We start from the raw sequence: 17,377 nt of genomic DNA, 5'->3' as shown, positions 1-17,377 counted from the left end.
CAGCAGGAAGGGTAAATGCCAGTATTGTCAACTCTCACAACTGTACTACAGAATCTGGTGTTATCCCAAAGCACCAACTCCTGGAGTCATATAAAATACATCAGAATCTCAACTATACTTTTTTTTTTTAAGTCAATTCGTAGCCCTCAGGGTTGTGGAGGAAAACAAGAAAACACAGCTCCCAATATGTCAAAACTCAAATGCAATTTAAAAAATAATAAGAAATAAAGAAATATAAAACACATGCAATTTATTTGGAAACATCTCAAGATTTCTGTGCTAATCCCATGCCTCACAGGTTTTGAACCCTTGGTGTCATCCAGGCTGGGACCCCACTAAACAAGGAATCCACATTGCAAATTTTCACTTATGTCGTTCGACTGCTGTCAAGAAGCTACAATAGCAAATCGCTCAGTATGGGAGAGAAGTAGCAAGATTTCAGGAAATTGCTCACAATAGTAAAACTTTATAAATCACACTTTCATATATTTTGTAAAGATTTTTATTACTTTTAAAAATAACTTTGTGTCACCTGGGGACTTGGTGACAAAATTATTGCACGTCAACCTAAATTACACCCTGTCAGCTCAAGCAGAAGTCATAAGACAAAAACAGATACTGTCATACTCTATTGTGCTGCAGGGTGTTGCTGCAATGGTTTAATATGAGCACGTAGGTGGCACTTTGTGTTGTTCTAATCCTCTTTACTTGGGTGATCTGCTGAGAGTGCAACACAGACATTAACAAGAATCGTTGCTGTCGTTGCTAATTGTATTCAAACAATGTTATATTTGCATGAAAACATTTTGTAGCACTCAGAAGTGTTCCTGTGCGCGCACACTTGCCGGCCCCTCAGATTTTATTGCAAGCCTCAGGATACTTGGTGTTTTTTCAGTCCCAGTTCCTGGATTCATGTGACTGAGAGAGAATCCTGTCTTCCATCTTGCTTTCATGGTTGCACATAAAAGCTTGAATGCAAAATGAACAAGTCCCAAAGGCTCAAAAAAATCCATATGGCAAATAAAAAGAATTGCCAACATGTTTTGTTTTTTTTAATCTCACAATTTTTATGTCAACCTTACAGTTTTGGAGAAGTGATCTGTGATCGCCAAATGCTTGGTTATTGAGAAAACTGGGTCCTGTCATAGCCTTTCAAGGTAAATTATAGGTTGGTTTCTTGAATAAAAATGGTTTCTCTAAACAACACTAAACTAGCAAGCTAGAGCTTTCTATTTTCTGGCCTTTGCTTTGTAAAATTCTGGCCAAGTTTAACAGAGAGAGGTACTTAGCCATGTCAGGCTGGTCAGGCACAAGGCAGGTAGATATGTTCCTTATAAACTAAGTAAGATACATCTAGAGCATAAGCCTTCAGGAACCTGAGTTCACTTCATCTGATGGATGCTGCAATTGCTACACGTCTTCTGAAGAAGGGAACTCAAGGTTGTGAAAGCTTGTGCCTTATGTGGCACTTAGTCTGTAAAGTGCCCATCAACCCTGTCTCCTGTCAAATTTAATAGTCCAGCTCTGGGAAACAGAAAGTCATCTGTTGCTATGTCTGCAGTCCCTGTGATGTCATAGGCGAGTGCTATACAACCTTCCAATATCAGGGTTTAGTTTCATCACAAATGTCGTATAGGTCAAATGTGAAAGGTTTCTGCAGGCAGCCAAGGTTCTGGGTATATGTGATATCTTTTATTAGACCAACTGAGTAGTTAGAACAAAGTTGCAATCTTTCAGGCAAAAATACCCTTCTTCAGACATAGAAGAAGGGTACTTGTGCTTGAAACCTTGCAAAGAACTTTGTTTTAACAACTCATTTGGTCTAATAAAAGATATCACATATAACCAAAGAACCTTGCCTGTCTATGTCCTTAGACCAACATGGCTACAACCAACAACCCTGCAATCATTTCTGTAGGCTCCTAAATAGGATATAGGTGATATTTAGGTGCCTTAGTGGGGGAAAACAAACACAAAAAAACCCCACCCTGCTCCAAAAGCTCAGAGGTGGCTACAAAATTTAGGTGCTTCCATTTTGACCTAGGGAATTCTCTAGGTGCCTCCACTCAGGATTGTATGCATACTTAGAAGCGATCTAAATGTCTAGATGCTAACTCCCCCTGATGCTCCATTGTGTCCTGAATAAGGTCATGTAGTTGCTTACTCTTCACCTACATCTGGTGGGGGGAGCGGGTTGGAAAGGAGTTCAATTTCTCATTGGTTCCTGCTGCACTTACAGTTTAAAATAAACTGTCTGTCACGGACAGCTGCATTTCTATTGGGTGGGGCGGCGGGGCTGAGGGGATCAATTGACTTCATAGCTCATTCTTATCTACTTGATTTATGCTAATCTCTTCACTCCATGGGTGTTAACAATCCTTGATCTTCCACTAATAATGCTAGCCTTTCTTCTACAATTATCCTGGTAATGTTTCTCTGCTCACCCTCCCTGCACCAAGGATGGCCAGTAAAGGTGTCACTGCCTAGGAAATTGTATTGGGTGGCCTTTTTCCAGGGAACTCAAACCTGCAGCAAATCAGAGACAGGGTAGGAAAGGTCAAAGGGGAAGGCAGGCCCAGCTCCATGGTGGCAGTGGTACAGCACAGCAATCAGAGGCAGTGAGGAGTGGCAAAGGTGAGGCTAAAAGATAAGTCACTGCAGTGCCCCTTTCCTGGATAACTTATTGTTGCAGATGACATGGGCTGTGGGAGACTGAGTCAGCGGTGTAACCAGGTGGCATAAAGCCAGACATGGGTAGACCCAGAGGGGTTGATCTCTCTGGGTAGGGCCAGTACAAATGGATGAAGTGGATCCTCCTTGACCCCAATTGTTTGTTTCTATATGTTGAGGGTGGAGGACAGTGGATGCCAGCTATGGGCATGCTGGGGGCAGAAGGACCTTGTCCCCATGGTTGGGAAGCCATAAGAGGCAAGGAAAAGCATTTGGGAGGAATTCTGAGGGGAGGGGGCTCCTGGTGACAGAGAGGCTAAATGGGAGTTCATGGACCTCAAGGAGGGGGAGCACTTGGGAGTGGAGGGGTACAGAATGAGCAAGGTCTGAAGCATTATGAGGTTGAAGGGGTGGAGGCAGATGGGATTCAGGCTAAGGGGAGTGGTGGGGGCTGTAGGGCTGAAATAAGGTATGTGGGAGTTGAAAGCAAGAGAGATTCTGGGTGAGAGAACCACAGGGTGTAAGGGACTTCAATCAAGTTTTGGCACTCTGAGGGTCAGGGGAGGACTTAGTGAGGTGTGAGGGGATAGTGAGACGTTGTGGGGGAGGCTGGGACATGAAGGGATGATTGTTTGTATAGCTTTTCAATCTCCTTCTCCCTGCTTCTTTGTACTGTCTGCAGCAAACTGCAAGCAAGCCAGTAGGGAGCTGATAACACGAAGTTTATCAGCCCATCAAGAAAACAAAAGCCTCTCTCATTAGTTCATGCTCTCTTTAAACAGCTTTTTGTAAGGAAGAAAGAGGGACATTACCAGCTGACCTGTTATATTGCGTTATGTGATGATGTACCGCACTACTTGCATCACACTTTTGAAAATCCTAGAGCTGTACATGCCTACATCCCTAATTATTTAGGCCTTTATAGAGTATGCACAATGCCTAATGGACACCAGCTACTTTCAGTGCAGAAGTCCCAGTTCTGCTACAATTACAGACATGCCTTGGAGGGCTTTCTTCATCTGCACTTGGGCAGCTGCATGCTCTGAAGTTCATCCAGAGCCAGTGTCTCTCACCTAGCAAATCCCAATACACTGCAACATGAGGTGTCTAGCAGTTACTATCCTTTAGGCTCAAGAGATAAGACCATGGTAGAGCAGAATATGCTGTAAATACTCTCTCAGTCATGCCTATTATTTGCTGGATCTGCATTGCCAGTAGGTAGAGTCTGAGTGTGAGTGGATGCACCTCAGAGATGCACTAAGGTTGCTCTTGCACTTTTAGGGTTGTCCTTTTGTGCCAAACACCTTGCCATCTTCTGCTTGGCCACTGAGAACCAACTGGGATGTTCCAGGGACCAACTCCTTAGCCTACAGCACCTCAGCCTTATAAGTCTCACTCCATCTTTCCAGCACATAGCAGAATGGATTCTGCTAGCTAGAAGAATCACACCCTTGTCCAGTCATGTGCTTAGAAAAAATGCATCCCCCTTTCAGTAGAATGGGCAAGCCTGTATGGTCAAGTACTCTGGAATCACAGTTATTGCTGACACTGAGTGGGTTAAAAAGGATAACAAAGATTTATTAGAAAGGACAGGCATAAGAAATCTGTAACCATATGTTGAGATACAGACAAAGATATAAGAATAGACAGAAAGAAATATCAAGAGTACAACCTGTTCTTACTCTGCACCTTGAATCCAAGAATGCAGTCCCCATTTTGTTCAACAGTTCAGAAAGCAGACCATGCCTCTGACCTTTCTGTCAGGGCCTTCTCCAAGTTTCCCTGTCAGCTGCTTTACTCAGCATCTGGGCTGAGGGACCACAGTCTCCCCTGTACCCAGGAAGACTGAAGACAAAACCATGCTCTCAAGACAGGCTTAAGACAGTTGCTTCTCTGGCTATTCACATATGCCACCTCTCAGATTCTTGTGGGGCAAAAACTATGTAGCTGGGATAAAGTTAGAGAAGCTTCAAAATGCAAGATGTTCTTCCTCAGGCCTTGCATTCAAAAGCTTGTCTAACTTTATCCCAAATACATAGTTGGTCCAATAAAATATATTACCCTAAGAAATCCTTGCCTCTCACATAACTTCTGGACCAGCTATAACGTCACTCTTACACTACCATAAGTAGGTGTCAAAGAAACTAATTGTTTACAATTTGAAAGTCATCACCATATAGTGCAATCCTGACCCTGTTCCAACATATAAGACATACATTTTATATCCAATACCACAAGGTGTATAAACACAAGGAATATAAGGCTAAATACAACTTGACATTACCTTTATGTAGAGACTACCATATGTCACCTCAGTAAAACAAACTCAAGAAATCAGGTAAGACACCCCCACAAACCCGCAGGTTCAATCCAATCCTTTAAAAAGTCAGCTATTCTGTCATTGACTTCATTGAGAACAAGATTAGGTTGTTACAGAAAACATCAAGGAGGCAGGTGGTCATGTATCAGGCATGCTCTGAAATAAAACCAAAGGTATGAGTTTCAGCTTTGATATGCAGTCATTCTAAATTTATAATATGTTTGGGCAAATCAATTACTTTTCATCTCTGCCCAAGGAACTGCAAAAGAAGCAGTTAGCAAATAAAGAGATGTACGGTTCTTGATTAAAAACCAGAATTCCTCTTCAATAAAGAATGCTGTGTTACAAAGGGAAATTTAGTTGGGTTATCCCTGAGAAAAGTCTCATGGGAAACTGTAACATTTCAATGTATATATTTTTTATTTTAATCTTTGTGGAAAGAATAAATTCTGAACAACATTTGGGGTCACTGTAATATCATCCATATGTCTTCTGAAATAAAGATTGCTGGTTTAAAAAGTTAAAATTAGGCAACTTTTTATTAGCAAAATCAGTCTTATGGAAAATTGTCAAACATCCATAACAGCATAATATATTTATTTTGTGCTCCCTGGGAATTAAAAATACCAAGAACCCTTTTGGAGTTGTATGTACTTTTCCTTCAGAAATTTGTAAAATGTCCATACCAGTATATTTTTTATTTTATGCTCTGTGGGAATTATTAAACATTATAACATCATTTTCATCACTGCAGGGTGATAAAAATGGTAGTACTAAGCAGTAAATAATACTGTGTGCTAGGGGGAAAAGTAGAAGCTTTTTTTTTTTCTTATTATGGAGACTACTTCAGTGAAAAAAATGTAAAAATTCATTATTTTTTTCTCTGTGGGATTAAAATGTGGTAAAAATAAACTATTTAAGAGGTTGTGTTCTTCAGTAAACATTGCTGGGTAAACAGTAAAATATGGGAATAATAACATGCAGCAATATTTTAATTAACACCACAGTGTGTTTTATTCATTGAGGACCCAGTCCAAAACCCATTAAAATTACTATAAAGATTCCCACTGACTTCAGTAGACTTTGTCTCAAGTCCTCAGATGGCTCTGGTAGCTCTGATAAAAGTTGGGGATAGCTACATAACCCACACTGGCAAACACAGCTCAGCTATGAGGATAGCGGGTTTTGGTTCAGACACAGAGACTAATGTGCACTCCTAGTAACAGCACAGCTTGACTTTGGTGGTAGTAGATGTTTCTTGCAGGAAATGAACCTACATATTAAAGTGCCTCAAAGAAATGGACTGCAGATAAAATGCTTGATTCATGCCTGCAACATATAGGACTTTAGAAGGCATTAACTACTCACATATGTTGTTGGTTTCTAAATTAACTGTGACCACTTGGGGAAAAGACCTGCATTGGCAGCCAAAAAGAAAAACACTTGCCAAGTCCATAAAACCACCCTCTGTGCATAGCATCTGCTGTCCTATCATTGAGAGAGTCTGCACCACTGGGGTCCTCTTTCAGCTCCTCGCTATCTTCAAATACATCTGTACAACTGCTATAGGATGGTAAATACTTGCCTCTTCCATCCTCAGCAGACCAGTTTGGCCACATAGATACTCTGAAGGTTACGTATTGCAATCTACTCTAATTTGCAAGGATGGTACCAGCACTGGAAATGTGCACTATAAGAGCTCACCAACTTGGCAACACAGGCTGCTTAGCGCTTCATACCCCAGTGCTTTACTCTCTGTACTGTCAGCATGGAGCAGAGAATCAAATTTCTTGGGGGGTTGTGCTAATATTACGAGCCCTCTCCAGGACTGGCCCAGTCAAACTACTTCCCTCAACACAATCGTGACCTCCCATGACAACTGCCTTCCAATGGATCAATGCTTAATGATAGGTGTAAATTTTGTGTACCCACAAGGAAAAATGTTGCTGGAAAAACGACCCACAACTATAGACCACACTGTCAAAAAACATAAAAGTATCACATCCCACGGACACCAACAGCAGTCATGGGGAGGGTCTGAAAGCACAATATCTAAGAATTACAAGAAGACCTCAGTGTCTTTGTTACTTGTCCACTTGTTCAAATCACTGCTACTCTAACAAAATCAGCAGTGAATTTGCATGGATTTATACTAATGAAAGACCTGGTCCATTAAAAGATGAATCTTCCCTTAGATTCCAAATGGGAGATTCCAATCTTCTCACTTTGAAGAAGTGAGTCCTTGAATTAGCAGTCCTATTGATTCTACGAGGTGCTATTCACAATGAGTAAGGGTTTCAAAATCTTGTACTTAACATTTATTTCCTTCTTTTATTTCAGGACATAACATAATGCATATTTTATAACAGAATGTGTAAGCTAAAATAAACTATTGCTTAAAATGATTATGGCATTCAGGTGTCAACTCATCCATTATCTATTAAAAGATCAATATTTAGCAAATATGAGAGATGCACAGAAAGAAACACAAAGAAAGAAGTGCACCATTTGATTTTCACTTTCTTGGTAATGGACAACGAAAGCATTGTACACAAAAATCTCATGACAGGAACAAAATTAAAAAGAACAATATACAACAAAGAATAAAAGTCACTTGTACAGTTTTATCTGTAGCTTGCAGTGGAAAAGTTAGACAAGGAAAATGTTGAGGAATCTATGTTTGTACATGTACATGCATACATTAATGCATTTCTTCATTTGCAGTGGACCTAAGATCCTTTGCCTATTAAACCAAAGGTAAATGTTCCTTCAGTATAAGCAAGAAAATTCTGCTTGGTACATGGAAATGGAATCTATTTTGTGGGATTTGGAGTAAGAGCTACTAATCTCAGGACAGGTGAACTAGAATAGGGAGAAAAATAGGTCTATAAAACATCTACTGGGTGAAGAAGATTGGGTACAAGTTTCAAGAACTATTCAGATGTAAACAATCAATAGAAGAAAAGTAATATACATATTTACACTTACTAGCTGAATCTGTTTCAACTCATACTCTATGCCCTCCTGAAGACAATCAATTTCCAGGGAGTAGAAATCAGACCAAGTTTGATTTGTTGTACCTGGTATAGCTCAGCACAGATAGAGTCCTGAAAGATCACAAACTCTCATGTTCTGGATGGAGGCAGAATAAGGCACATCACTGTGTTCACATTATTGTATTTTAGGCAAGTGAAACTTCTTGGAAACCTATGTTGCAAGGGTTCTGAAAGTATGTTTCTGAATTGTCTTCATTTGGAGGGACATTCTTTACTACAACCTTAAAGTCACTCAATTTCATGGAGACCAGAAATCTTCCCTCCACAGTTTATGTCAAGTTATTCATCCAAAAGCAAGAATCGTAGAACAGAGCTTCTAACAAAGTTATTTATGCAAAAAGTTATTAATCCCTCAGCATCCTAAATCCTCTCTACAAATATTTTTTGTTCCTTAGTTTGCAGCTTTATAACATAGTGGGCCAAATACTATCCCACATATTAAGTGCATAAGAAACCTAACAGTGTAGACATTAATAACTCATGAAGTGCTTCAAATGCCATTGAAGTGCTTCACAGGATAAGCTGAACAGTATACACTCTTTGAAGCACTCCGAAATAGCAGAAACCCTCCAAAGGGAACCCTGAAGGAAGCAGATCCTATTAGGAAGTACTTCAAAAGGCAGCACATTCTATTGTCTTCCACATTACTGGACTGTGACAGGAAACTGCTGGGTTTTCCTAGCCATACTGCCCCTATTGTCCTGAAGGCCCCATGCCCCCTGTCCCATCCCCAACAGGAACTGGGAGACTTGATGTTCACCAGCCAAAGCCAGCATACCTTCTCTCCAGTCCCTAATGCCCCTGTACTTCTCTGCATCTGGTCACCTGATTCTGGCAAAGAAAGAAGGAATCTTTCAATTCCAGTTGAGGGGTGCAGGGCCTCCAGTCTCCTGGTCCTGGTATGGGGCACTCTGGGAGACTGGAGGTGGAGTAGACAGGAGAGTATTCACTGACATCAGCTCTGCTTCCCTGGGTGGAGAACAAAGGTACACCCCCCGGAAAACAGTCTGTAAGACACTGAGTATGTCTACACATGCACTTTAGTGTGCATTAGGCTATTTTAATGTGCATTAAAGCATCACTAAAAAAACCCATGCATTAAAATAGGCTCATGAGCATTAAGCATCACTTAAAAAGCGTGCTCTTTGGCTAATGAACATTTTGCTAGTACCTCACAATGGGGGGCACTTTTACATGTGCTCGGGGGGTAGGAGGGGGCAGTGCTTTAATTAGAGCAGCTACGAGAGCCCCTGTTATTCAATGAGCTCATTCAATGAGCTTTAGTTCAAGCATCCCCACTGCCATTTAAGTGTGGGGCACTGATACACAAGACGCAGGAGGGTGCTAGATTGCAGTAATTGCCATGCTCCAGCAGACTCGATTAATTGAGTCTACTCTGATGCACTGTAATTACAGCACATCAGAGCAGCCTCCACACTCATGTATAGGCACCCAGAGGTACTAGATTTAATGCACATTAACTAAAGTATGTTAGTGCACATGTAGATGCACCCAACTGACAGTTCACTAGATCACTATAGCCTCCTGTTGCAACCCCTGGCTGGAGAGTACACTGTTGCATGGTAGCCACAGTGGTTTTGAAGTGTTCCAGTTGCAGGACACAGCCAGAGCTGCATATCTTTATGCAGCTGAAATACTCCATTTTTAAGTACTTCAAAATGCAGCTGCACTTTGAAATGCTTCAAATATTGTAATTGTTTCCACCCTTAGTGTAATTCTATTCCACCCTGCTCAAGTTCCTGAAAAACTGTTAATCTAAAAGGTGGGTCCTTCTCCTTGCTGGCTTTTTGTGACTCAGTCTTAAGAGTCAGATGACAATGTATTACAAAAGTAGATGTATTAATGGATTTTCATGGACATGAACAGGGTGGAGTAGAACCAGACTTACGGGCCTAAAGGTTATCTAGAGAAATTGTGGAATCTCCATCCCTAGACATTTTCAAGACCAGGTTAGACTGACACTTGAGAAGGATGGTTTAGTCAGAGATGATCCTGCCTTGAGCAAGGGAGCTGGACTAGATGACCTTATGAGATCTGTTCAAGACCTACTTTCCTGTGATTCTCACTTTCATGTGCAATAGGTAGAATATGATATAATCCAATATCTCCAGAACTGGGCCCTGGCTGATTGAGAGATACACATGAAAGTGACAGAAATAGTTCACAGAGAAAGAAAAGAGTTGTTGGAAGGAGGAATATGAAGGATTAGCAGTGCAGGTAGCTTTTGCAAGTAGCGATAACTGTGTCTTGAATGCCAATTTAAATTGTACAGGTCATCAGTGAATGCCAGATAGGACCTGTTTTCTTCTCTCTTTGGGAAAAGGAAAAACCACACATGCCAATACTGGGGGGAAAAAAACAGGCAGTGAAAAGTGTTCAGAAGGTACCTGGCAATAACACAATCAAAGATATCAAATATAAGGCAACTTTTATAGTTCTGGACTATGTGCAGATTATGCTAACCATAATCATTCTGCACAAAAAAACCCTGAAATCACCACATATAATTTACAGCTACGAAAAACACGTTACTTCCAATATTTTCACACGAGATATTTAGCTCAGCTAGAAGCACATTATTAGATTTGTTGGAATGTCAAATTCACACAAGCTACATTTTTAATTTTTTGGACTCAATATTGTTGTTAGTTTGGTTTATTTGTTTTTGGGGTTTGTTTTTTTTACAGGGGAAGAGGCCAGGAGGGTTATCAGTAGATAGATGTTTTTGTTTTGGTAACACTTGTAGGTGAGCTGACACAGTAGGTGGCAGAAGAAAAATGAACTTGTCCTGACAGTTCAGAATAAGCTCACAAAAGCAGACAGTGTTATTCCTTGTCATATAATTCGCATATAACACCACATGCAATATGCCTGCATGTGATGTGCCTTTTTGCAGCTGGTATAATTGATGTAACTATGTTTGCACATGGGTTTTTGGTTTGATAAGAGATGGTCGCAAATCATTCAACCTTTATTATGAAGATTCCAAAGTACTTTCAGGCAATGTCATAACTAGGGTGGGATGACTGGGACAACTACCCTGGGCACTGATTTGGGGTGGAGAGGGAGCACAAAAAATGGCTGCCACTGGCAACCAGAAATAGCTGCTGACCTGGAGCAGATCTGGGGTGGGGGGAAACTGATGGCATAGCTGTACCACTCTTTCTAAACACACTGAAGGAGCAGCAGTTGGGGAATTTTAGTCCCTGAATAAGGTAAGAATTTGTCCCCTCCCTTACCCTCCCCTGCTGCCACTGTCCCCACCATCCTGGAGGCATGGGGAGCTCCAGCCCCAGTCAACTGGACTATGCAGGAGCTGGTCTCAGACACGACAGAGGCAGTCCCCTCCCACCCAATCCCTCCAGGTGCTCCCTGTCAGGCCAGGAGTAGGCATGGGGAGAGGGAACCCACCAACTCCCTGCTGCCGCTGTCCTGGGCTGAGCCCAAGCCCTGCACAGCCTGGCTGGAAAGGCTCTGGAATTGCCCTCACCCTAGAGCAGCAGGGACATCAGCAGCAGCAGGTAGAGGCGGCGGGAAGGGGAGGGAAGTAGAGCAGACATACCTCTGAGCAGGGAGGGAAAGGAAGGAGAATTCTTACCTGCTTTGGGGATTTAAAGTCTCCCCCTGCTGCTCCCATGGTGCAGTCTGCCCATCCCAGTGCAGTGCAGGAAGGGGAGGAGGCTGGGAATGGGGTTGCAGCCACATCAGAAGCTCCAGTCACTGGTCCCACATCCCACTTTGTAAAATCATGGCTCCACTTCTGTCACTGCCCCTGTGCCTTGGGCGCCAACCATATTGCTACGCCGTTGCTTTCAGCTACCCATGAATCTGAATGCTCAGGCAGGTAAGGTTTTTCAAAAGCTCTCAGCATTGGCCTAGTTCTGCTCCCAAAGACTTCCTCTTAACAAGTTCTGTGAGAGTATATTGGGCCAGTGCCAAGTGTTTCTGTTTCCAAAACCCCTGTGACTAATATCCTCGTGCCATCAGGCCTGACTTCTCTCTCTCTCTCATGCTGAGTGGCACCTTACACCACAATCAACCATGCTGATTTCAAAGGACTGCTTGTGGAGGCAAATATTACTTCACATTACTGAGAATATCCCAAACCAGCCCAGATTTACAACTGTGCCTTGGCTTTTCCACTGTCCTAAGAGCAGCACATCAGCCTGAAGAGAAACCAGGATGGTAAATACTTGTTTCCAATGATATCCCATTGCATTTGACATTCCAGTTTGGGAGTGTTACACAAACAGCTTGTTAATATAGCTTACAGCTGCAGACAATACTGTGACTAGGTATTGCATTTCCATAGCAACTTCATGGTGCTATCATGGCCAGAGACCAGTTAGGAAAATATTCTTTTTGTAGGAATAAAAAGACAGGTAATGAATAATGATTAGAAGGTGAAACAGGAAATTTAATGGTGAAGGAGGTAAAAGCACTAAAACATAAGCACCGAGGACCAGAGTGAGCTTCCCAGACTCACGCTGATCAAGAATCACTCAGCCATGTCATCCCGTTGAAGTCCACTGATCAAACACAGCTACCTGTATGAGAGCTGGCAGCTTACCCAGTCTGGCCCTTAGGACAAAAAGCTATAAACAGAGTAGTTTACCTCAGTCACACAGGCCTTGTTTCATGAGGCAGCTATATGACTGCACTTAAAATGGTAATTTTATAACCATGTCTATTGGTTTGTATTTAATAGGAAGAAGAAGGAGGGAGAAAATGGCCAGAAACAATGTGGCAGCATGATAGGTCATTTCAGCTGGATGCACATGGTTGCCCAGTGGGTCACAAAACCAATACTCTATGTATGAGGCAGTATGTATTGAAGCATGACCCAAGATTAGACAAGCCTGGAAATAAAATGGCCTGATCATCACTGAAAGACAGACACCTCAGGTCAGGGCTCCAGAATGAGCCTGTAGTAGCATCAACTCCATGTTTGGGGTTCACAAATAAAATGTCTACATTCTAGTCTCAGTATCCTTGCCATTCAGCTGTGCAGAATTAATGGAATCTCTTATGCCAACACTGTGCCAATTCACTTTAAATTGGTAAAAGAATAATATACCTGTTTACTCACATTCCACATATTCTTTTTTATGAATAGTAAGCCTTCCAAAATTGTGGCATCTGTTCTAAGCAGAGAGGTTGATTTTCTGCCCTGAATAAAAGCATGGAAATGTTGCAAGATGAATGCTTCTTCTTTTCCTCCAGCAGTTGCATAGAGGGAGGGGTGAAATCCAGCTGGGGCACATATGGGGAGGAACAGGGAGCAGTTGCACCTCACTGATTCCTGTGCTACTCAAAGTGTAAAACCAACTACCCAGAAGCAGCAGCGGCATTTGTATTCAGGTAAAGCTGATGGAGTTTTAATTGATGTAATGGCTCATTGTAATCTATTTGATTCCTGCCAATTACTCTTCACTCCACAGCTGTTAGTGATGCACTCTCCTGTTTAAGTCTCAATATTTCACTGATCAAGCTATCCTTTCTTCATCCATTTTGCTGTCTTTTAGCTACTTCTGGACATTCTTCTATTTCATAGCCCTGCAGACTATCTTCAGCAGAAACTACAGTTTCAGCTTTTGGCTGAGCAGCCCAGAGATTATGCCAACTCAGCTTTGGAAAAGTTAAAACTATAGCTTTGCCTGACCAAGATATGGAGGATGGATGAGTTTAAGATTAGGTTTTGTCCCTAGTCTGCACAGCTGTAACTTGATAAAATGTTTGTCTTCACTCTGTTTTCCACAAAACAAGGTATATCTCTTATTTGAAGTCATATGGTAAATGAGAAACTATGATGTATATAAGTGTGTGTGTGTGTGTGTGTGGGCAACTCTAAAAATGCTTAGGATTGAGCATTTTTATTTGAAAAACAAGAGTAATGACCCCAAATTTACAGGCAACTCAAAAATCATATCACTGGGAGTCTCATGCATTTCATATTTCCCATAGAAGTTCCCAATAGGCTTTAAAAGCAGATGCTGAGCTGCAAAGCAGTCCAAGAAATAAAGGAAGTCAAAGGGAGGAGGAGGGGAGAGAGGGAAAGAAAGCACTAAAAACGTATGGATGTGCTTGATTGTTTCCATAGCCAGGGCATCTTCCTGAGTGACAGATAATTCATCTTTTACCAGCTCTTATTGCCTAGAGATCAGTCTCATGGTTGTTATCAGCTAAACCTACAAAAACTGAAGCATTTTCAAACAGGAAACCAGATGTGATGGGGTCAGGCCTCAGCCTGCGAGAGAGACATCTGGGTTAATTATGATTGATGCCATATCACTTTTCATAAAGCGCACACTTGCCACATCAGGTGTTTTTACTGTCATTTATGGAGTGTTGCCGAACATGTTAGCTAAGGAGTTCTAAGGTCAAGGAGAAAGGGACAGCAGTGTAAAATATCCAATTAAGCTTTCCCGGGTTGGAGGGAGGAGTAAATATAAATGCGCGTTAAGTGTGGCCCACATTTTAAATCCTTAGCATTTTAATGTTTTTTGCAGGCCAGATCTTGCCAGCATGACACATTTAGTATCACCTTAATTCCTTGATTTCAGTGAGGTGATTCTTGGAGGAAAGCACTGCTGCTAGGTCTTATTCTAATATTTAGCTAGAGCCACTTTTAGGGCCCTTCACAGAGATGTTCTCTTTGGTAAAGCAGAGATGAAAGGTGAATCAAGGCTTTAACATCTTTATCTTTCTATGGTACACAGTGGGCTATTCATGAACTACTAAAAGCCAAACTCTTCTTGATCCCAGCTGAGGGTAGGAAATAGTAGGAAGAGAGCAGGAAGCCCTGCACAGCTTTTGAGAGGCCTAGGCAGAATGTCAGTTGTGTACATACAAGGGAATCCTAATTCTTCAATTGTGTATATAAAATATATATCTACAAATACAGAATGAGTTGTGCTTGCTCAGAAATTGGTCCATCTAGTCCCATATCTTGCCTGAAGGAATGGTCAATCCTTAACATGCACACCATGATGTAACAGTTTACATGATACCACCTCCTGACACCTAAGGTAGTCAGGTCTTCCCCTGAAAAAGATCATTTTGTGCCTCTTATTCTATTTTTTAAAATCCAGCTATTGTACTTAATTCAACAACCTAGTAGTGTATCAATAAGTATTATTCATATTTCCATCTTGTTCTGTCTCTCTTGCATTAAAAGGACTATCAAGTGAGCAATTCAAGTGAGACTTCATTGTTCTTGTAGACCACCAAGCTTGTGACACTGTTTTTTAATCTGTGTCACACTTTTTTATTTCGAGAGAGATCTACCAGCTTGTGGGAGCAGCTGCCATTTTGTGAAGCCAAGTAGATGCAAAATGTTACCGTGCGACATATACCATGTTCTCTCTGGCAGACTTGGATCCTGTTCTCTGTGGTTTTCTTAAAGAGGAAACCATCTGAAAGCACTAAGCACTTAGCAGTGAGGGAACAGCATGATTCAGTGATTTGGACATTAGACCATGAGTCAAGGGACGTTAGTGCTATTCCTGGTTCTGTCTCTGACTGTAATCAAGCAATTTCATCTGTCTGTGCCTTTGTTTTATACCATATCTGACCTATTTCAACTGAAAATTCTTTTGGATAGAGACTATTTCTTATCACATATAGGTACATCATCTACCCCAGTGAAGCCCGGATTACACTCAAGATCTCTAGATGATACAATACTGGGAATAATAGTAATAGTAAAAGTAACAGTAATGAATATTTGTGCCTGCAAACTGAGGAGCAAAGGATATCTGCTGTTAGTTGCCTTAATTCTCAACTATTACATGGCATTTTCTGTTGGTTGTGTGTCAGATATGGTCATTCTGTGTGCGTCAACCTCAACAGTTTTTTATGCATGACTTACATATGGATCAATGTTAAATGAACTATACTGCTTTAGTTTATCTATTTTATGACCCAGATCATTTTATTGTATTTTTAATGAAAAATCAAGATGATGCAACTCATAAATTAATAGGAGAGACTTTGCCAGATATTGAATGAACTATATGGAATGTCATTTATCCTCTGACTCTGATACCTTATTTTTTTCCTTTATTTAGACTAACAGGACCATTTCAGGGTTCAGTCCTGAACACACTACAGCATAGCAAGTAAATTCCATGAAAATGAATGTGACCACTCATAGAAAAAAGTTCTCTCTATTCAGCAATAAGTATTTGAAGGAGTAGGCCTTTTGAGGACTGCTAGGAAGGGCTGTCACAGATTTGTATTTCTTTGGCGGGGGGTTGTTTTGTTTTGGGGGAGGGGATTGTCTTTATGTACACCATTATTAGCTCAAAGCTGCTGACATTATATCAATTTGTGAAAAGTGCACTGATTTCTCCTCCTCTTAGAAGAGGATCACAAGTGCCACTCTGCTCTCTGTGGAGATCAATCCATGAGACCCAAAATCTTTAAGGGGGAATAAATGGGGTCAGAGCAAGCCTGGGAAACAGGGGCAAAGTATTCATAGGATGTCAAGGAGTGCACATTGTTCTTGTTTCTGCAGCCATGGGAGATTCTCAAGAGAAGCTAGGATATCCCCAGGCTTCGTGTACATGGGAGCATATATTAGGGCATATTACATACCACCAAAATCATTTTGTCTTTCACTGAAGTGCATTGATTTTTCATGTGGAAAAATACTGCCCAGCAACCTATACAACAAAACAAGCTTTTTAATACTGCCCAGCAACCTATACAACAAAACAAGTGATGTGGCACCATTTGCTGATGACACCATCCACACCAAGATGGTATAAACCTCAAAACTATTCAACACTACTTTGATTGTAAGCACGTCTCTTCCCTTAAATGGTAAGACCTCTTTAGAGCAAGAGTATCCACATACACACACACACACACACAAGCATTTTTTATATCTACACGTATACAGCACCTTATACAAGAGGACCCTGATCTATTACTAGGGCCTCAAGATGCTATCTTATTAGATTTTTCATTTGCTTCTAATAATAGCTTACACTCACATGTTCAGATATTTGCCTGAACTATTCAAAATCAATGAATAACTAATGAAATCCTTGTTTTGGTATGTGTCATTTCTAAGTTTTCCCAGAATGGTTTATAAGTTTCGAGCTTTTTCTCCTTATCTTGCAATCCTGGCATTCTTCTTAAACAAAATTATTACAACTAAAATTAGGGATAATTTTTAGCACATCATCTGGGAGGGGAAAAAAATAAACAACTTTCAAATTAGTTGCAGAGAAGTGCACAAATGAATTACCTACTGTTTTCAGCCTGTCATGAATAATTCAAATTCCCCTGTGTTAGTGGATCT

General features: G+C 41.1%; 1 long non-coding RNA gene across 1 annotated transcript in view; it reads right to left on the bottom strand.

The window, feature by feature from the left end:
* The window catches only part of LOC102379691, a 35,959-nt gene extending 22,738 nt beyond the window's left edge, over positions 1-13,221 (bottom strand). The window contains exon 1 of the long non-coding RNA XR_324308.3: positions 13,157-13,221. This is a non-coding gene — a long non-coding RNA (uncharacterized LOC102379691). The remainder of the gene's footprint in view (positions 1-13,156) is intronic.
* Between the last annotated feature and the right edge of the window lie 4,156 nt (positions 13,222-17,377).

The sequence above is a fragment of the Alligator sinensis genome, unplaced genomic scaffold (assembly GCF_000455745.1).
Source record: "Alligator sinensis unplaced genomic scaffold, ASM45574v1 scaffold320_1, whole genome shotgun sequence".
Taxonomy (NCBI): Eukaryota; Metazoa; Chordata; order Crocodylia; family Alligatoridae; genus Alligator; species Alligator sinensis.
This window is presented reverse-complemented; position numbering and strand designations above follow the sequence as displayed.